This window comes from Pinus tabuliformis, chromosome 1_1, assembly GCF_031772625.1.
Source record: "Pinus tabuliformis cultivar Carrire ecotype Pingquan chromosome 1_1, CPIR1, whole genome shotgun sequence".
NCBI classification, from domain to species: domain Eukaryota; kingdom Viridiplantae; phylum Streptophyta; class Pinopsida; order Pinales; family Pinaceae; genus Pinus; species Pinus tabuliformis.
Window position 1 is genome coordinate 875,714,376 of NC_142297.1, and position 22,965 is coordinate 875,737,340.

Here is a 22,965-nt window from a genome sequence, read left to right on the forward strand (position 1 = left end):
GTAGAAGTAATAAATGCAAACTCCTGGTCAAACTGTGAAGCAAACTGCTCCACCTCTGTTGAAGCTGCAGTACCCTTCTTCACCTTGTTCTTCCTCTCAGGACATGTAGCAACAGTGTCCCATCTTCTGACATGCCCAACATTTGACTTTGGACATATCCGTATCTTTCTTCTTTTCTTCTCCTTTCCCTTAGCCCCATCTGATGAGGCCCCTTTCTTGGCCTTCTCTTTGTTCTTCCCCTTGGCTGTCAAGGCTACATCCTCCTCATCTGTTATCTTCACACCACCATTGTCAATCTTTCATATCTCATGTTGCACACAATCATCGCAGAATCTGTCCCAATTGGGAAGATTCTCCCTAGAGGTAACAGCATCCCCAAAGACCTCCCAAGACTTAGGAAGTCCCGCTACAGCAATCCTAACTAACTCTGTGGGTGCAACTACCTCACCAATAGCAATCAAATCATCGCGTACCTGTTTGACCCTGCCAAGATAATGAACTACACTTTCAGCCTTTGTCATCCTGAGGTTCTTCAATAGTTCTTTGAGTATTATCTTCCTACTCTCATTGGTACTCTGATAGAGAATGGTTGGAGCTGTCCACATCTGATATGCATATGTGTTTCCTCTCACCTAAGGAACCGAATGATCCTTCAAACTGTCCATCAAAATCCTTTTTCCCTTTGCATTATTTTTTGTGAATTCAGCAAGTTCATCTGCAGCAGTAGGAGGTACAACCACTTGCTACACTATGTCCCAAACTGTTGCCTCCTCAAACACTGTCTGAATTCTGTCCTTCCAAACGACATAGTTCGATTTCCCATCCAGTCTGTCCTCTATCCTTAAGAACATGGTCATGACTATTGTCCAAAGTTTACAAAACCAAAAAAATGGAGAAATGAACTTTCCAGCACACCTTGTTGTCCCAAAAGTTCAGTCTATCTGAAATTTCACCTGGCTGTCCCAAAATATCAGTTTGTTGTCCAAACTGAGTTTGCTGTCCAAAAATTCAGTTTGTTGTCCAAACCACTGTTTGTTGTCCAAACCATTGGTTGTTGTCCCAAACTATTGTCTGTTGTTCAAACTACAATTTTCAGCCTGTACCTCTAATACCATGTTGAAATTTGATGACTAAAAAAAAATTCCCTGCAATCCCAACCCAGTTTTAGTTTCACCTTATCACTCTCATTCAGTTAAATGCCTTTTCCCATAAACATACATTCAACATATAGAATTCTGGAAATGAAATTTTCAGATTAAAACACATGGCACTGTCAACACATGCTGAAAATAAATATGGACATAACCAGACTAGCAACACACATAAAAATACACACAGATTTTTGGTCAACTTAGACCCAGGCAAACCCCCTTCAATCTTCTCCAGGGAAAACCTATTAGAGAACTCTTCAAATTTATTTATCTTTCAAGTTTAGGAAAAATACATTTGCAAACAAAACAAAACAGCAAAATACAACTTATCTCTTCAGCCCAAAACTCGAAAACGTGCTCACTTTGCCTCGATTTCCATGCCCACTTGAAGTTGAAAACATGTACTGTATGGATATGACTGTACGCACTATATTGTACGTAATATATATTAATAAAAAATTGTTTTTTCAAAACTTCATGTTCGTACAGTACCTTCTGTTGTCTTCTATGCCTTGATTTCCATGCCCAACTTTGCCCAGAAATCACCCCTTCAACTTGCTGCAACAAATTTCTCCTTCAGAACTTTTCTCCATCTCTTAGCCTCCTTTCTCCAATCTGCTCATGAAGAATAAAATCAGTCTCTCTTTTCTTTTCCCCCTTTTGTTTCCCTAAATGACTTTTGGGCAACCCTAAGATCTAATGGCCCAGATTCATTTAGATCAAGGGATGAGAATAAATGTGCATTTAATTTTCACTTTCTATTTTTTAACTCACCCATTAAATAAAGTACCCACATTGTACTTGATATCTAAAGTCACTTATCACTTTATAATTTAACATTGACTTTACTACTTATAAAGTCACTTTTATTTTATAAAGCCACAATTATGAAAAGAATTATTTTGGACACTTTTCCCTAGGTAGAGACTAACCCATGGGAAACCACTTGTCCAAGGTACATTAAAAATCAACATAGTCAAATCTTCTTGGTTTTTCGGATGTTGATTGTCTTTACCATGGTTGCATATTCCATGATCTCTTCTCCCTTTCTTCACACATTTTATTCCCAGGAGCTTTCAATCAGAGTTCCTCAATTGTAGTCAACCACCTCATACTTCATATGAGGACATATTATGTTGATTTCATCTAGTGAATGTGTGATCCATGCATTCCTGCATCCCTTTGAGGGAGGAGATCGTTCATTTGATTATGCTCTTAAGATAGAGCAATGATCCATGTTACCTGCAACCATATGACATGACTTCTACAATATCAAATGTAAGCACACATACCTCGTTTCTCCTTTGGGTCATCCAGTCTTACTGCAATAGCGTCCTTGACTGAAAGAGCTTCAATTCCTTGATCTTCTTCACTTTTATGTCATCATACCATTATCCCATGAATTCCACAAGTTTGGAATTCTTGATGAAATACTTGCTTTTCCTCATGATACCTTTCAATGAAGATTCCATCAAAGAATCTTGAGGATCTAAAGTATCCTCATCATTAGATGTTTCCTTTTGATAGATGTATGATGAAGCTTGTACCAGATGACCTTGTCACTTATGTTCCCAATGAGATTCCCAAGAGATATATCCTTGACTTCCAAACCATCTTTCATGCTTCTCTATGATGATGTCTCGAGCTCTTACTTTCAATGCTTCTATGATGCCTTGATATATCGCATTTAGTAAATCGTGATAGCTATATCTTACAACAGAAGACTTAGGAATTTGAGAAGAACTTAGGTGAGGAAGACTATCTCAGTAATAGAGATCTCCTACTTCCTCTTTCTTGGATTTCTTCTGTTCAGCTTCGTCTACGTCTTTGGCGATATGGGCTTCTTCTCTTCCTCTTTTGTTGTCCTTCTTGACCTTAGGACAATCTCTTTTGTAGTGCCCATACTCCTGACACCCATACTATTGGATCTTAGACATGACCCTTTTCTTTTACCAAGAACCAGAGTTTCCAAATTTTCCTTTTCTTCTTGTCATTGTAGCATAAGCTTGACATTGCTCACCTGCTCCCACATTAGATTTGGCCTTTGGTCTAGATTCTTCAATCTTGCATAGTGACCATAGATCCTGGAATGGAGTAGCTTCTTTCTTCCCATAAATACTTGAAGTAAAGTTACCCCACTTCTCCAAAGGAGAGTGAGATGACACTGCCTTTTGATCTAGCTTCCTTTGGATGAATAGTCTTCAAAACACTTTAACTTGAGTAGATGTAGGGTTTTGGCCTTCTCCCTCTTGATGATGATCCCAATGCTTCTTCGTAGACTTCTTTGATCTAGGGTTATGATGCTTCCTTTGACTTCAAGATGATCTTCGCTTTAATGCCTTCCTTGAGATTTGATCCTTGAGTGTCCCTTGATAAGATGCCCTTCCTTGACTTAGTTACCTTAGCTCCGATACCATGTTGAGAAATCTTTTTATTAGTAATTGCTTGTGAGTGCTTTTTACTTCTTTAGATTAGGATCTTCTTTTACTTAGGTTATTAGTGTTCTTCTTCATCAAATAGCTAGCAATGCATAAACCATAAAGAGACAAGAGATACAGAATCTAGGCTATCAGCCAGGGCCAAAACCTCTCACTCTTTGAGAGGAAAACCCAAACAAATTCTTCTTCTTATAAAGATTCCAATTGACGAATACTAAGACTATGACCTAGACCCTTGACTTAAATGACCTCTCTAAGACCAAGTCAACTTTTTGCAATTTAGCCTTCACTTCTCCAACTCAGGTCTAAACTTTTTGGTGTTGTAGTAGACTCTCCTTTCTCGCATGTGTGACTGATAAAGGATTAGTTTTGTCCTTTATTTCTTCGCTTTAACTAGAAAGAAGCTCTATGTTAACTCGGCATGCAACATAGACATCAAAATTGCCTTAACTCAGATTCTTATCTTCTACAATCTTGACTTTTCTGCGATATGTACCTTCTCTTTTCCTCACATGTGCCACAGACCTTGCCCAAAAACAGACCTAAAATATATTTGATCTTCCCTTCAAACTTGATCTCATTCCTTCGCTTGGATGTAGGGTTGCTATTGACCCTTAGATCGAACTATTTCACACCTTTACTTAGATTGCCTTCTCTAAAATATTCACCAAAATTGTTGCTCTGAAATAAGGTTGAATCGCCCTCTTTATAGTTGTTTCCCAGCATAATGAGCCGACATGTCCTTTGGAGAGTTTAAATTATTCCCCTTTGAAGCCGACTTGAGGAGGAGATGTTGCTTGGTCTTGGAGGGCTATTTATACTTATCTAATCACTCATACAAAATGTAATATGCCCAAGAAGGGTCCTTCATACATGACATTGACTCAATTTGACTTTATGACCAATCCTAAGGACTCACAACTGGAGTCACACTAAAAATAAAATTCCTTGCTCATAAAACCCATGAGGCAAGAATTACAATAATAATTTTATTTTTCTTCTTTTCATCAATTACATAAAATCACAATTACACATGTCATTATGAAGACCGAACCTAGTTAGTTTTCATCATATTCCTCATTTGAAATTTGCTTTATATTACTAACTCTCTTATGTCTAGGGTTTTGAATCATAAAGATTCTTATTAGGGTGATTAATCACTAGATTGAATCTACCCTTATCATACTATCTCTTCCCATTTTGTTCATGTTGATGAAGCCCTAACCTTTATGGTTCTCTATAAAATCCTAGACTTTTGATGCTTAGGGTATATTAATGATGAAACCCTAGTCTACTTAGGGTTTGTTGATAAAGTTTTGTTAAAATTGACAACTAGGGCAAAACTCCATGTGGGTCATCTTATTTATGGCAGCTGATATTTTTATTGGATCCCTCTCTTCGAGAGGTGTAGGATTGATCTAAAGATCATCCGATTCCGTCAAGTATTCATGGAGTTATGAATTTATTTGTGTTATAAGACAAACTGTCAAGTCAACTAGCAACTTGAGTAGGCTTAGAAACCCAATCGTCATGTCTATTCATCATCTATGTTTTAGTATAAATAGGAGAGGACTTGAAGTCATTTGGGACACACACTCTTCATGTGATCTCCTCCTCTCCACGTCTTTGGGTTTTTGGTGAAGGAGAGAGACACTAAGAGTACGCTGGGCTAAGTAGATGATGCCCTAACTGCAGTAGCTAATGCCCTAGCCGCAGTAAGCCGTAGGCTTATGAGGAAATCTAAACGCAGTCAATAGAGACACCTTATACGCAGTCAATGGAGACATCTAAACACAACAAGGAGACCTGTTCACGTAGTCAAAGAAGATAAGAACTTCGCATTCTTCCTCTCTGAAATTTCGGGTGTAGTAGTCGCAGTCAAAGCATAAGGTATCCGCAGATGAAGTGAACTGAACTCGGGTACAGGGACCCGCATTCAAGGGTGATAGATCTCGCATTATCTCTCTGCATTAAGGAGTAGTAGATCCGCATTGAATTAAGGTATCCTTGTCTAAAGGCTTGACTACACCTCGGATGGGTATAAGGTGCAGTCAAGCTTGATCCCAGATTGATGGAGCAACAAGGTCACCAAATAGACAATCTCGGAATAGAGATGTCTCTAAGGTACAGTCGTAACCAGATCTAGGAGGTGTGATGAGGACGCAGTGTTGACCAAAGTTCTGGACTAAATACACTCTTGGCATACCTATGACTTGAAGTACAGAAGAGCTCGGACAAGGGTACCGTATTCTCTTGGTATATAAACCTCGGTGGCATACCTGTAGCAGCCCAAACACAATGAACAACTGTGACAGATCTGTTCTCTCGACTCAATGAAGATTATGTTAGAAGTTACAATCCTGGCATAACTCTGATAACGAAATAGGTTTCGATGATGGTCAAGAGATCCTTGGCATACCAGTGAATGGACACAATCTCAACATAATGAGAATGATAAGGATGAACAGTCTCAGATCATGATGATGAAAGATGCAGCATGATGGGCATGTTAGTAAAGGGCAGCATGATGATGAATGAGACAGCATGATGATGAATGATGCAGCATGATGGGCATATTAGTAAGGAGCATCATGATGATGGGAGCAAATGGGAGTCGCTCAGTGACTAGGTGCAACACAGTGACGGGTGCAACATGAGTACAAGCTGCAACACTATGTTAGGTGAAGCCGTCACCTTGGAGAATCAGTTGAAGCAGAATGTCTTCAACTGATCTCATGTATCATCATTATAGGAGATGATCTATGCTCATATCTAGATAAGTCAAAGTGTTGACTTCTGTTGTAAATGTACTATCTCTCTCTCTCTGCTGAACTTTGAAGAACATAAAAGAAGAATTGATCAAGGGTTTCCCCACATTGGGGTTTGTCCCTGGCTGGCGCCACATCTTGTGTCCTCTTGTCTTGGCTTGTCTTCTATGATTTATGTTTATGTTCTATCTGCAGTTTACTTTAATGCCGATGTGGTTGCTAATCTAGAAAACATATGGAGCTAACTGTGAAAATTGAAATAAATTGCTCTTAGCATAGAACATACCTAAAATTAACAAGTTTAGATCTCATGACGAAATCCCACTCTCTTGATGTTTAGGGTTTTGGTAATGTTATGGTAAAACCCTAGCCTTTTCAGGGTTTGTTGTTAATGTCTAGAAACCCTAGTTTTTTAGGGTTTATGACAAAACCCTTTCTATCGTCAATATAAAGTCCTAGGAATGAAACCCTAGATGTATGTACTTTTGTATGATTGAAACCCTAGCCTGGCCAAAACTATTGTATATCTAATTTTGGAATTTGATGTTTGTATCTAGGGTTTATGATAAAATCCCTAGTAAGAGATTGATATAAGTTTCTAGGGAATAATAACAAAACCGTAGATATGAAATGTTAGAATGTTGACTTGATTGTTGATATTCTTTTGTTGATGAATTCTAGGGTTCGTCACAAAACCCTAGTAGTATTTGTCATCAAATTATAAAATATAATGTTAAATGCTATGATTTGATGGCTAACTTGATTTAATTGTTGATATCTAAGACTTTAAGTCTTGATGATGGAATCTAAGGTTTGCTGCAAAACCCTAGCAAAGTTGTTGAAGTCTAGAATATAAAAAGGTGCTACTCTTGTTGGTTATGAACCTAACTAGGTTTAGATATCTAAAGTTTTTTTTCATGTTCAATGTATTAAATGCTCCCATTATGATAAGCTGCTAACCCTATTTTGATATGACTGACTTCATGCTTCTATATATTTGTACTTGGTTGTACTTATTGTTTAAGATTTGCAGGTACACAATCTTCAAGATGTTGAAGAAGTTCATCTACCTCATAATTGAAGATGACTTGGTCATAATAGTAATGAGCATGATGGAAAAAGAGGAGTTGTAAGAATGATGACGATATTAAAGAGGAATAGATGATCTTGTTGTAAAAGGAATGATGTACCTTAAGCTTTGAAAGGTTGAAGTTTCTTCGATGTTATGAAGCTATCAATATCCCCTAGTTGAGAGGGAGCTTGGATATAAAGAAAGGGTATATCTCCCCAGTTAAGAGGGATGGCATATTATGACAGTTATAGTAAATACCTTGAAAGAAGGAATAAGACCAAAGAATGAATGGAAGTATCGTAGATGGACATTCTTGATTCATGAAGTTGCAAAAAAAGCCCTGGTTGTGTTGAGAAGTACTCAGGTTGAGTTTGGTGCTACTTGTTGTATCTTTGTAGACAATCCTCGACCAAAGAACTGTGCCAAAGCATCAATTGTGAAGGGTTTTTATGAAATGGATGACCCAAAGATGCAAATACTTGTCTATGCCTATAATTCTTAATCCTTTAGATTAATCAAAGTGTTAGTGTTCCATTATGACAACATACAATCTTTATAAGTTCTTTGAAGGAAGAATGTAGAAGAACTTAAAAGATTAAATATCCTTCCTGAACATCTAATCATTTGAGATGAGAGGAAACATATAGATGTATCTCTATAGTGAACAAAATATATTGAGAGGAAACGTATAGATGTATCTCTATAGTGAACAAAATATGTTTAAGTATAGCATAGAAGCAATAATCTATTAATTTTTGAGTATCCAATTAAACAGATTGTTTAATTATTACACAATATAGAAAATAACCTTGCTAGGGATGTCGAGGAGACTGATATTCAACCCTTCCCTTCCCAATGTCCTACACTATCTCAAAAATATGTAGAAATAGATTATGAAAATCACTAGAAAACACTCACAAGTACACAAATGTTGCATAAATGGAAACCAGAATCCTTTGATTATCTTGAAGATGAAAATATTACAGCAGTATCACCCAAAAATATGCTCCAGGTATCAACCTTTCTTAATTCAAATTACAAAGTACATATAGAGTTTTTTCTAAAAATCTCTTACCCATTACAACTTTTTCATGAAAAACTAAATGTTTATCCAAAAAGATACCTATAACAAAATTGCTTAAAAAAGAAATCATTGACTAATAAAGTGGAATCTGCACACTAATCAAGGATCTTGTTTCTAACTGCTAGCTTGAAATCTGCATCTCCGGATTGTGTTCCTGAATGTTTTTGAGTGACGGGGGGTGAGCAATGCACAAGCGCTTGCCATGTCAATTTCCATAGTTTGTCAAAACCATGGATTGTCGACCCCCCCCCTTCGTTAAACGTAGGGAGTGTCGGGGGCTCTCGCAATTCTTTATTGCTCGTTGATAGGGGCGGACGAGATCTAAACCGTTGGAATCTGCACAGTAATCAAGGATCTTGTTTCTAACTGCTAGCTTGAAATCTACATCTCCTGATTGTGTTCCTAAATGGTTTTGAGTGACAAGGGGTGAGCAATGCACAAGCGCTTGCCACATCAATTTCCATAGTTTGCCGAAACCATGGATTGTGGACCCCCCTTCGTTAAACATCGGGAGTGTAGGGGGGGTCTCGCAATTCTTTATTTCTCATTGATAGAGGCAGATGAGATCTGAACCATTGGAATTTGCACGGACGATAATCTGACATGATAGGACCCATTATTTTCAAAAATAATACAAATAAATAAACAAAAGCACATAAATAAAGTTTGCGCGCTTTATTAGAAAGTGCACGAATTAAAATTTTGACTATACAAGAAAATGTTACAACATCGGCTCCATCTAGGGACTGCTTCCCACTGTGGGATGCAGAGAACATGTAGATCCATGTGCCTTCTCCTCGAGCTATGGAGTCATTGCTATGAGAAAATCACACTTGCTCTGTAAATGTAAATCACACCGATTTATTTACAATGATTATGAAAGAACTTACTCAGTATTGAATGTAATGTTTCAAATATTGCCCATTGACTGGCAATGAGAAATATTTTCCTTCCAAATTTTGAATGATGAAAGTATTATTTCCTTTGACCTCTATAATCTTGAAAGGACCCAACCAAAGATTGTCAAACTTTCCATGTTTTCCTTTGTCTTCTCTTCTTGCATCCCATCTCAGTACTAGGTCTCCTTGCCTGAAGTCTCTTTCTCTGGCCTTTCTATCAAATAAAGTCTTCATCTTATCTTGATACTAAAGTAGCTTATGCTAAACTTCTTCCCTGTCTTGATTGAGTTCAATAATTTGATTGATTCTCTTTGAAAAATCATTTGTTTCCTCATAGGAATCCTACAAGATTTTCATCACTGGAAATGCTAATTGAGTAGGAAAAATAGCTTCAGTACCATAAACTAGTTGAAATGGAGATTTTCCAGTAGCTCTCTTGGGTGAAACTCTATTTGCCCAGACTGCAAATTTTAAGTGACTATCCCAGTTTCTTTTGTGGTCTGCTAACACCTTTTTGATGACTTTGATTAAACTTTTATTTGATGACTATGCTAATCCATTCCCTTGTGGATAGTAAGGTGTAGAATGATGTAGAGAAATTTGGTATTTCTGACAAAACTCTATCATTTTTACATAACTAAAGGCTTGAGCATTATCTATAATTATTTCTCTTGGATAACCAAATCTAGATAAAATATTTTCTTCAATGAATTTCATAACTACAAAATCGGTTGTATTTCTGACAAAGATAGCTTCTACCCATTTTGTGAAATAGTCTATTGTTGTTAGGATCCACCTATGTTGATTGCTGGATGTGGGATTTATTTCACCAATAAAATATAAACCCCATTGCAGGAAAGGAGCTTCTACTAATACAAGAATCAGAGGTAAAGAGGATAATTTTTGTTTACCTGCAAAGATTTGGCAAGGAATGCAGCTCTGAACTTTTAATCCAACTTGAGTAAATAATTTAGGCCAATAAAAGTCTGCTTTGAGTATCTTGTGTGCAGTTTCCCTCCAAGCATAGTGACCTCCACATACTCCTTCATGAAATTGGTCAATCACCCCTTCAGTTTCACTTTCAGTCAGACATAACAATAAAATATTCAAAGGATCCTTCCAATATAGGTTGCCATTAACTATGCAATATTTCATAGACCTAAGTCTAAGAGATCTACATTGATTCTTTGTGAATTCAGGAGGACATTTGAAATTCTGCAAAAAGTGAACAATATCCTTGTACCAGTCTGACAACATAAATTTTTCATCAATATGCAAAGAGAAATCTGTAGGTATTGAACTAGAAGAAGGTTCTTGTGGATTCTTCCCCTCTGAATTTTGAGAAGGTTATTGTGGATTCTTCTCCGAATTCATATCTAACAGTTGCAAAATCAAATTAATACCCAGGATTTTACAATTTGATTCTGCTAGCAATTTCGTTAATCCTTGTCTCTTTACTAGCTTTTTTGGTTTGATATCCAAATCAAACTCTAAAATCTTAGCAATCCATCTTCCCCTTTTTCCATCTGTATAAGCCTGTTTCTCAATAATATCATACTTTAGTTCTGCATCCCTCATGACTTTACTAAAGAAAGCAATTGGTAACTCACAACAATCTTCATTTTGTTGTAATAAAACTGTTGCTATTGTAGTATCTAATGCAAAGGAGAAGATACTAAAAGATTTTGAATAATCAAGGCTAGCTAAGACTGGTGCTTCTGAAAGTGCCTTTTTGATTTGAGCAAATGAAAATCTAGCTTGTGCATTCCATTTAACTTCATGATTCTTTTTGAGCATATCATTGATATCTTTTACAATTTCAACATAATTAGGTATAAATCTTATCAAGAAATTGATTTTTCCCAAAAATGCTTGAATCTCCTTCTTTGTTCTTGGCAAACTAATTAACTGAATAGCAGACACTCTTTTCGGATCTATCCTGACTCCTTCCTTTGAAACAATAAGTCCCAACAATATTCCTTCCTACATAGCAAACACTGACTATTTTAGATTCAAAGAAATCCCAAACTTCCTACAGCTTTTGAAAACCTTCTTTAAATGTTTAATATGTTGAGACAAATTTAGAAAAGACAATAAGGTTATCAAGGTAAATAACCATGAATTTATTTTTCTCCAACAAAAGCTAGATTTTTAGCTCTTTGGAAAGTTGCTCTAGCATTTTGTTGATAAATCTAGGGGCACCTAGATTAGGTGATTTCTCTTACTTTGATAACTGCTTGTGATGTATTTTAATTAACTTGATTAGCTTCTTCTTTCATTTTATTATTATTAGTGTTCTTGAACATCAAACAACTACAAAACAATGAACAATGAGACAAGAGGACACAAGATATAGGAGATTAGCAAGGGCCAAAACCTCTCCTCATGAAAAGAAAACCCACAAGAACTCTTCTCTTCTTATAGAACTTCAAATGACGAATTCCAAGACCTATGACCCTTGACCAAGACCCCTCCAAGATCAAGTCAAACCTCTCATGGATGAGCTCCTCTCCCACAAAGTCAATAATAGTCAAACTAGCCTTCCAACAACTGCTTGCTTCTTCTTCGACCTCAATTTCAGACCTGTACTTTTGATTGTGATTCTTGGCCCTCCTGCAACAACCATAACTCGCATGTGTGATAGGAATATGGTGAAGATGGTCTCTATTCTCCTTTGCTTGGGTAGTAGTTCCTTCTCCAACAATTCGACTTGTATATAGATGCTTCTTTAACCCTTTACTTGGCTTCTAAACCTGGCTGTAATTCGGTCTCGCTGTAGTTGAGAAGATGTCCTGATTACAGTCTACACGTTTGAGAGATTACCCCAAAACATACGTTAAAAATTTTCCTTTTGTCTTCTCCTTTTTTGGCTGGATCTTTTAGTGTTTTCTATGCTTCAGATCAAACTCATTGTGTGTCCTTACAAATGAGGTCGAGCTCTTTATTTATAGGCTTCTTGTCCTAGCTTAAATGCTTACTTGTCACTGTCTCTAGGTCAACTTGACACTTGGAAAGGCTGACTTGTCTTGGAGCATTATGACAAGGTCTTGGAGGGTCTTTGACTCTAATAACTTTTTCTTTACAAAATACATCATGCCCAAAAGGGTCTTTCATACATGACAATGACTCAATGACAAGCCCTAGAAGCACTCAATGTGTGCTTGACCTATAAAAATAAATTTTCCTTGAGCATGAAACCCATGCCTAAAGAATGACAATAATAAATTTATTTTTCGCTTTACATCAAATACATAAAATCATGATTACATATGTCAATATGAAGACTGGACCTAGTTACACATTTTAACACATTTATCAAACCAAAAAGCATTTTGGCATACAGAAATGTACCCCAAGGTGTAGTAAAAGCAATTTTACTTCAATCATCTTCATTAACCAATATCTGGTTATATCCTGAGAAGCCATCCAACATTGAAATTTTGTTTGATCTTGTTACTTTTTGCAGCAAATAATCCATCTTAGGTAAAGGGTAATTATCCTTCAGAGATAATTTGTTCAAATTCCTAAAATCAACACACAACCTTATTTCTCCATTATTTTTCCTAACAGGGACCAGATTAGCTATCCAATCAAAATATCTTAGAGGTACAATGATTTTTGCATCAAGTAATTTCTTCACTTCCTTCTCAATTACTGGCAATAAGATTGGATTTATTCTTCTCAATTTCTACTGAAAGGGTTTGGCCTCTGGTTTTAAAGGAATCTTATGTTCAATAATAGATGTATCATATGTCTTCAGATCTTCATATCTCCATGCAAAAACATCTTTATACTTCTTGAATAATTCAATGTATTTATCTTTGATTTCTGGTGGCAGTGAGTCTGAAATTTTGATGTTTTTAATATCCTCTGCAGTACTAATATTACATTCATGTACATCATCCTGTTGGAATTTAGGAAAGAGGAATTAGGGACATCATTTTGATCAAATAATCTTTCAAGGGGGACTAATCCTTTTGGAATATGATTATTAGACAGCTGAATAATATCATGGTCTGTTATCTTTTGCTTCAAATTCTCATCTTGCTGAAATATATTTTCCTGTACTTCCTCATTATCATCCTGATCAATATGTAAACATGAAAATTCTTCAATTGCCTGTAGAAATTTTTTCAACAGTACATCATCTTCAAATACTTGCTAGTGTTTCACATTGTCTGGGATAGAAGGTTTGTATCTAACTTCAACCTGATATTGCAGCTGGAAGGAATCTAGAACTTTAAAGGTGCTTGTTGAAACTGTTAAAGAATTTGCTTGTACATTATCCTCCCTTGGTATAGATAAAATGTTGAAAGCTTGAAAATAATTTTCTACATAGTCCCATACCTCATTCCTATAAGTTTTCAATCTAGGATGCTTAGTCTGACAAAAGTTCCTAACTTGTTTCACCACTAACTCAGAATCACCAAATACTGATAATCTTTGCACTTTCATTTTCTTAGCTAATTCCAGACCAAGAATTAATGCTTCATATTCTGCTACATTATTGGTGACTTCGAATTCCAGTTTGAAAGATTGATTAATAATTTTCTTTTCTAGTTAAATCAAAAACAATTCCATCCCCTGATCCATCTCTAGAAGAAGCTCCATCAAAATACATTCTCCAAATATCATTTTCTAAAGACTTAGGAATATTTACAGTGTCTTCAATTCTATTTTGTACATTACATTCTTCATTTATAGCCAAAATAAAGCACCCTAAATCTTGATCAATGGAATAGATAGGATGGTTCACAGCTTGTCTAACATCAGTAATTATATTTATAAATCTAACTTCTCTATACAATCTTAAATATTCTCCTCCATAGACTAGAATAGTGGCATATGGCATATCCATTTGTAAACTTCCTCCAAGCTTAGCACACCAAGACCTTGATAGCAACATACCAAATTTAGGAGGGACATTTGTGGATAACGATATCCATTACCACACATTTTACAGGGATTTGGGCTAAAGTCACTACCAAATCTTTGATTAGTCCCAAACACTTCACCTTCTTAGAATCAAAAGTATACAAATCATGGTAAGGCCTTGTCACCTGCAACTGAAGTTGATCCATAATGATTTTTGGCATTAGATTATAAGATGCTCCAAAATCTAACATACAATTATAGAGGAGAAAATCATGGATCTTTAGAGTTAGATAAAACGGAGGAACACCCTCATCTTGAATATCAAGACTAAGGTTTTTCATCTTGCAAACTGTGAAGACTACATCCATTTAGACACTTGTTTCTTATAACCAGGATTTCTTGTTAGCTCAGATAAAGGAATTGGAATTTTAACCTTTTCTAATTATTTTCTACATTAAAAACAGAAGGAACCACCTTTTCCACTTTTGACTGATCTTGTGACTGGGTTTGTTGTTGTGAGGATGAAGCTTCAACAATCTTATCTTGTGATACATCAAAAATAACTTTCTTAATTGGTCTACCCGGATTTTGTCTCGACCTTAAATCATATCTTTTATTAAGTTCAGCAATTAGAAATTCTGAAAAAGCTTGATATTTGGAAACATTAGAAGATTCCACATTCTGAACTAAAGATTGATTTTGATTTATGGGAACAATAGCACCTTCAAGTGGTTGAACAACAAAATAATTGATATCATCTACAATTGGTGTTATTTCCTCAATATCTTGATCATCAATCATTAATGGAGGTTGAATTTGTTGGTCAATATTTTGTCTTTCTCTCTATAAAATTTGTGGTTGGAAAGGCCTTTTGTAGGGTCCCGAAGGTCTATTTACATTTTGTTGTGCTTGTCTAGGCTGAGTTTCCATTCTTGAGATTCTGTTAGACAAGTTTCTTAACATTGAAGTAATTTCATCTATTTTTTGATCTTCTTCCTTAATTTTGGATGATGAACCAGCTTTTGTTTTTGCTTTTAACTTTCTTTTTGCTTTCTCTGCTTTGGCTCTCAACTTCCCTGATGCTGCTCTATTAGCCTCAACTTCAATTGCATCAGTTTGCATATCTGCCAAAGTTCTAGATTTCCTTTCTCTCAACATTAATGCAAAATCATAATCAAAAGCCTTAGAAAATCTAACCTTTGCTATGATAACTGGGGGTTTACAATCTGTAGGCATATTGTTATAAATTTTATTAAACCTTTTGATGAAATCTGATATAGGTTCATTAGGGTTTCTTTTGAGATCCTCAAATTCAGTTAAATAATAAACAAGATCCTTCTTTATTCCCCACTGATTTATAAAAATATTAGTTAACTCTGCCCATGAATGAATAGAATTTGCCTGCAACTGTCTAAACCAAACTCTAACATTTCCTTCCAATGATTGGACAAACAACCTCATATATACATCTTCATGTTCTATATTCAAATTATCTGCAAAATCCAAAAATGTAGATAAATGATCTTTTGCATTTGATCCTGTTTCCCCATTGTATCTAGGTAAGTGCTTTAGATATCCATCAGGGAAATCATGAAGTTGATCTGTTGGTGGCAATATTAATGTTGCATATCTAGCAAATACAACTGGTCGCACGCCAGTCGTAATTGGCTGAGAACTTGGCTGTGAACTTGGCTGTTTAGGAGATGAAGGTTTCTTAGGGGATGGTTGTTTTGAGATTATAGGATTTTTTGGAAATTGAGGATGGATGATTAGCTTTTTGACTTTAGGAACAATTGTCTCTTGATCTTCAGATGCTAGGGGATTTGTATAAACTTTGAACTCCTCTTCAGGTTGATCAAAAGTAGAAGGATAGGTATGAATAATAGAGGATATAAAATCTCCCGGTTTGAGTCCAGGTAATTGTAATTCAAGTTTTTCTTTTTGTATTAGAAGATTCTGAAAGGGAAACAAGAAGTTCAAAAGACTCAAGTTGATGAACCAATAGAGCAGTTTGTAGATCTATTCCTTTAGAAAGAAGTTCTAAAACTTTAGGAGGTAGATCAAATAAATAAGAAGGTATAGGGATTTGTTCTAGTTGTTCAGGCTGTGAAACTGATTTTGGTGGAAAAGAAGTAGAAGCAAGTCTACGTCTGAGAGAAGCAATTCGTACAAGTCTCTTTGGATTTGATAATGGTGCAAGTAGCTCAAGATCAGAATGAGATCTCGTATGCCTGCGTGAAGCCAAATTTTAAATTTATGAAGTGCCTAGATGAAATATTTCAACCTACTAGCCTTTTATTCACCATTAATAGGAAAGTTGAGTCCTAATCCCAAGGATAAATTGCTTCAAAATTCGTTCCCTGACAATGCCGCCTATCTAATGTTGTATCTTTGTACACAGTCCTCGGCCAAAGAACTACACCAAAGCATCAATTGTGAAGGGTTTATTTTTTAAATGGATGACACAAAGATGAAAATACTCGTCTATGGCTATAATTCTTAATCCTTTAGATTAATCAAAGTGCCAGTGTTCCATAATGACAACATACAATCTTTATAAGTTCTTTGAAGGAATAATGTAGAAGAATTTAGAAGACTAAATATCCTTTCTAAACATCTAATCATCTGAGCAAAGAGGAAACATATAGATGCATCTCTATAGTGAACAAAATATGTTTAAGTATAGCATAGAAGCAATAATCTATGAATTTTTTAGTATCCAATTAAACAAATTGTTTAATTTTTATTTTTTTTTAACCACATGGTGAATCGGTAACTGCTAGTCCTAATCTATGGGAGACCCAAGATCAATCCTCATAGTTGCCACTATAACACCAAGAGTACATCCAACTACCTGCAAGTCGATATACTAAGATCCTATGGTTTTAGCAAAGCGAAACTCTCGTGCCGCCAAGGCGAGGGTGGGGAATCTGCTTCTCAAGCATCCACCACAGCTGGCCAGTGTACTCAATGAGATTTGAACTACGGTCTCCCACGCTTCACCCAAGTAGACTTACCGTCAAACCACACATCACTGTACAACAAATTGTTTAATTATTACACAATATAGAAAATAACCTTGCTAGGGATGTTGGGGAGACTGATATTCAGCCCTACCCTTCCAAATGTCCTACACTATCTTAAAATATGTAGAAATAGATTATGAAAATCACTAGAAAACACTCACAAGTACACAAATGTTGCATAGATGGAAACCAGAATCCTTTGATTATCTTGACAATGAAAATATTACAGCAGTATCACCCAAAAATATGCTCCAGGTACCAACCTTTCTTAATTCAAATTATGACATACATGTAGAGTTTTTTCCTAAAAATCTCTAACCTATTGCAACTTTTTTATGAAAATATAAATGTTTATCCAAAAAGATTTGGATACATATAATAAAATTGCTTAAAAAAGAAATCCTTGACTAATAAAGTTGAATTTGCACACTAATTAAGGATCGTGTTTCTAACTACTGGCTTCAAATCTGCATCTCCTGATTGTGTTCCTAAATGTTCTGCTCAATGCTGAAATCTTGCTTGAAAACCTGTTTCTTGTTCAATTGATAAGTTCAACGAACTTATCCCACTGATCATCATCTGGACATGAAAACTTTATCACCTTTCTGTAGGCCTCATCTACCTCGGTATACTTTTCAAAAGTCGATTTACTGACAAAAAGATGATGAATTTCATATGAAATAAACAAATCATTTGCTAAGTACTGCAGTAAACTTTGACCACTAATAATTCCTTTAACTTTAGCAAATTTTGATTTGTTTGTTGCTATATCACGTAATCTTTTCTGATAGTTTTCCTGCTGAATTAATTCACCGTGAGAATCCCTCAATGATGGGAGTCCTTTCTGTTGAAGAACAAAAAACTTTTTGTGAAATCTCTTGATCTAAACTTCTAAATTTTCACATTTGTTTTCCAGCTGTACATTAAATTCTTCTTAGTCAACACTTTCCTTACTTCAAGGACTGCATCTGTTCTATCTTCAATTCCCATTTCTTCTAGCTCTTCCTTGGTTTTTGAATTTAGGACTTTGATGATTTTGGTTGCCTCTCCAGGTTTATGGTCCAACTCTTCTTTGATATCTTCAATGGCCCTTTTAGCTTTCTCCAATAGTTGTTCTTGTTCAAAAATGATTTCTATGGAAGACCAGAAATATGAAATTGCAGAATTTATGTCTATCCAAATCTGCTCCTTAGCTTCTGATAAATTTTGTGCATTAACTAATTCATCCAAATATTTTTCAAGCTGCTTTGTAAGCTTGAAATTCTTTTGCAACTCTGAAATGTATGCATTGTCTTCTTTTATCTTATTTTCCTCTGCCTTTGCAATGATGCCTTCAACTTCTCAATTTCTACATTTCTCAATGATAGATCAGCCATCGCTTTTTATATTTACTCTATTGAATCATCACCCACTGATTTTGTCTCTCCTGCAAGGGTTATAGTGCTAACAATCTACTCTTTTTCTTTGACTAATTTCTCCATCTCTGCCTCCACCCTTTGTATCTATAAATTATGTTCAACAATCATGCGCAACATAGTCTCTTTTTCATTCACTAACTCTCCCACCTCTTGAGCTTAAGGATGTTCTGTAGTGGGTAACTTGAGTCTCCTGTACAAAGCTTGAATGTCAACATTTCTATTTTTTATTATTTCTTGTGTGGCATCACCATCATTAGGATCCAATCCTAACTTGATGATATCTTCTAAATATTGAACCCTCGTATCTTTGAAGGGAGAAGACATTCTTTCTATCTTGACCTGAATGTGCATATTACTCGAAGAACTCTGCAGTTTTGAAACAGTCATGGCCGAATTCACCAACTTATTTATGTAAATCTATTTGGTCTATAGGGTGAATTTGTTTTGTATCAAAAGTAAAAAGAGAAGTTTTATAATCCTCAGCAGTCTTTGGAATTGGAACTTTTGGCTCTAAGAAAGCCAACTGAAATTACTACTTGTCAGGATCCAATACAGACAATAATATGTTTTGAGTAGATGTGGTCTTCTTCCACAAATATGAATAAGTGGCAGACTTCAGAGATTCATTCTTCTTCTTTATCTCTATGAATCTAGTAAATATACTCTGACTGCTAGAAGAAGGAGAAACTGATGGATCATATATTGTTGGTTCCATTTGTCTCAAAGAAAATACAGGCTCGCTTGACACTAACATTGTTGTTGTTGGCACTTCTGTAGTTGTGGCCTCAAATGATTCTTCCTCTGTCTCCCTGGTTTTCCTTCTCTTGAACACTCTAAATTTTGCTGATTTTGATCCTGAAGGAGTAGGAGAAATGCTTCCAATTGTTCTTTTAAGCTCTTTTTCCTTTAGGTGAGGAGTTTAAATTGTTTGAGTTGGTACCTGTTCTTCTGAAATTTCTTGCAGAGTATTCTCCTCCCAAACTTCCCTATTGGCAAACTGCTCAATTTCTGGCTTTGAAGCATGAATATGAGCAAATTTTGTTCAAGTCTGATGGCTGAGATTTTTCCAGTTGGATCATAATGCCAATTGAAACTCAATTTAAACTTCATTTGGGCTAACAAATTCTCTACTTCTTTATTAGCTGCTCTGGCATTTGCTATGAAGGAACCAACTTGAGCCTTCAATTTAAATTGAGCCTTTTGTTTTCTTGGCACAAAATGAACTTCATCTACATTCAAGCTCCGCCTTTTGAAAACCAAAGCAAAAATTCTTATTGGAAGAAATGCCAGTAGCTTATAGGGTGACAATTCACAACCATAAACCCTAATCTCCGTGAAACTCTACTAATCTATCCATTTTAGGCTTTGATTTCTCTTGCCCTAGGTTGGCTAAGCTTCAACTTGAGGACTTTTTGAAGGTTTCATATGCCATTGTCTTGCTAATATCCATTGTTGGAAACGTTTTCTTGGCACATTGACCTAAGGATAATCCATCTTGCTTGCTATTACTAAAGCCCTAGGTATAGCGTGCCCTAATTAGGCCTCTCTAAGGGATGTGAATTTCCTTACTCTCATTGGTTGAGCCATCCTTTAAGAGCCTATTTTGTAGAGCAACTTGAGGACCTTTTGAAGGCTTCGTATGCCATTGTCTTGCTAATATCCATTGTTGGAAACCTTTCCTTGGCACATTGACCTTAGGATAATCCATCTTGCTTGCTATTACTAAAGCCCTAGGTCTAGTGTGCCCTAATTAGGCCTCTCTAAGGGATGTGAATTGCCTTAATCTCATTGGTTGAACCATCCTTTAAGAGCCTATTGTGTCCCCTTAAACCTTTAAGCCTAGAATATCTCTCATAGGTGACCTATCTACTAAGAAGCCTCCCATTGGTGAAAGTCCGTAAACAACAGGTGGTAGTGCCCGTGGTGACAGTGGGCCACACCTCATTGTTGTCACTTACTCTAGTGCTTTCCTTGTAGAGCAACCCTCTACAAGACCTGGCAGATTTTGCGGCAATAGTACTTCTTAATATACCTTTGCGGCAATAGTACTTCTTAATATACCTTTGGAAATAGGTCAAATTAGTGTCCCAGTATTTAGAATTCTTGAATGAGTTTCATTTTAATTGATGTTGGTCCATTAAATGTTACATGCAATGATTTGCATGATTAGTATAACAATAACATCTAATAGTCAAACTTCTTTGTTATAGACAAACTTGAAAAGTGATTCTTTGGTATCTATTCATTGGTCATTACTTTTATGTTAAAATACAATTTCATCAACAGTGGCAAATGGGCCTTCAACTGTAACTTGATCTATAAGGGTTTCCTTGTCGATCAATGGCTTGTCTTTATCAACAATAGATAAATCTTTATTGGCAACATTTGGTTTTCCAGTCCCCCACTGTATATGTGAGAATTTCCCTATCCATCATTTGTACCTTGACTTCTGCAAGTGTTGTTAATTCAACAAAATCAGTTAATGTTTATATATCAAACATTGGAAGATGTAAATCCTTCCTCTTAAATATTTTAACGTCAGTAAGCAAAATTTGACAATGAACTTTCAGACAGTTGATATCTTTGTCCTCGTTTAAAATTGTCTTTATCCAATAAACCTTCTTGAAATTTCTCTTGAGGTCTTGCATTTTTCTATTTTTTTGTGATTTCTGCTCATTTTTGTTGATATTTTGCTATTTCACATTATAACTCATCAACTTCTGTAGCGAGGCATCTAGATTCTAAACCATCTGCAAATTCTTTAATTGATATTATTTTGAGTTTACTCACTTTTCCGTTCCTCACTATGATATGGGTATGCAGTGTTTGATTCTACAGTTGAATAATAGTGCTTTAACTATCTTCTATAACACTAAGTGGATGCACAAAGTTGTGAGAATCCCACTAACAATTACTCAAATTATACTGGGGCTTAAATTATAATATAAACTTCACTTAAAATAGACCCCTTCCTTCTATAAATCAATATGAAACATAAATCCTCGTGATTTTGGAAGAACCTTGGACAATTTTGGTTAATGCCTTCCACTTCCAACTTTACTGATATATCTCTCTTTGGTAATATGATTTTCCATCTCTCATTGATAATATGGAACATGGAATAAACCTTTATATTTCTTCTCACGAGTCGAACATTCGCCTCTTTGCATCATTTGATATATAAACGTTATTGCTCCTTTGTAACATGTTGATTTTTTATTGCTTGACATTCCATTATCAATATGGTTTAATTAGCAGTGATTTCACCTTTTACTAGGATATTGTTTGTTTCCTGGGGTTTTGAAGGTTCCATAATTCACCTTATGTACAGATCACAACAAATGAGGATTTCCCTTTTGACATTCTTTGTTGCCTTTTATTACAGTCACTATTTTGATGAAAACATTTCAGAAGATTTGGACTTAGAGTCACTGGCCCTGGTCACGGTATAAATAGAATGGGAGATTGAAATTTTTATGAGACCATTGGGAAATTTGTAAAATACTTAAATGCAGTGATGCCCAACATATGATTTTCAAACACTTGTATAAATTACCACTAAAAGTGAATTTATGTCAAGAGGAAATAAAGTGGAAGGACCATAGAAGTAAAATATTAGATTTAGAGAGGAGCAAGACGAACAAATTGAGCTAGAAAATCAGAAAGTGAAAATTTCGTCAAATACTTAAATTCAGTGATCCGCAATTTATGTTTTACAAACACCCATATAAATTACCATTAAAAGTGAACTTATGATGAGTAAATGAAGTGGAAGGACTATGGAAGTAAAAAATTAAATTTAGAGAGAAGCAAAACAAACAAGTTAAGCTAGAAAATCAGAGGATGAAGCAGACTAGAAAGAAAGTATATGAGAATCCAAAAGATGCTGAAGAAGAGTTCAAAGAAGATTAACCAGGAACATCTCTTTCACTAGTGATATCAGCAATATTAACACCAGGGAAGGGATCAAAGAATTTAGCTGACAATACCGGTTGTCTACATACTACTTCAGTGGGATACTCAGGAATGCAGAAGCAAATATTAACTGCAGTTTTTTCTCTGGGCATATTTGTTCTTGTAGTCTATTTTATCTTGTAATGACTTGTATATGTGGTCAACAAGATAATTAGATGCCCCAAGAATATAATTACTTTATTTCTTTATCAGTTATATCAAATAAGTTGCAAAGATGGTATCACAGACAGTAAAACATTTTAAAATTGGATGAAAACTA

General features: G+C 35.5%; 1 protein-coding gene across 1 annotated transcript in view; it reads right to left on the minus strand.

Moving 5' to 3' along the window:
* ATRAD17 (RADIATION SENSITIVE 17) overlaps window positions 1–22,965 on the minus strand; it is a 372,391-nt gene that overhangs the window by 177,829 nt on the left and 171,597 nt on the right. The gene's annotated exons all lie outside the window — the stretch shown is intronic.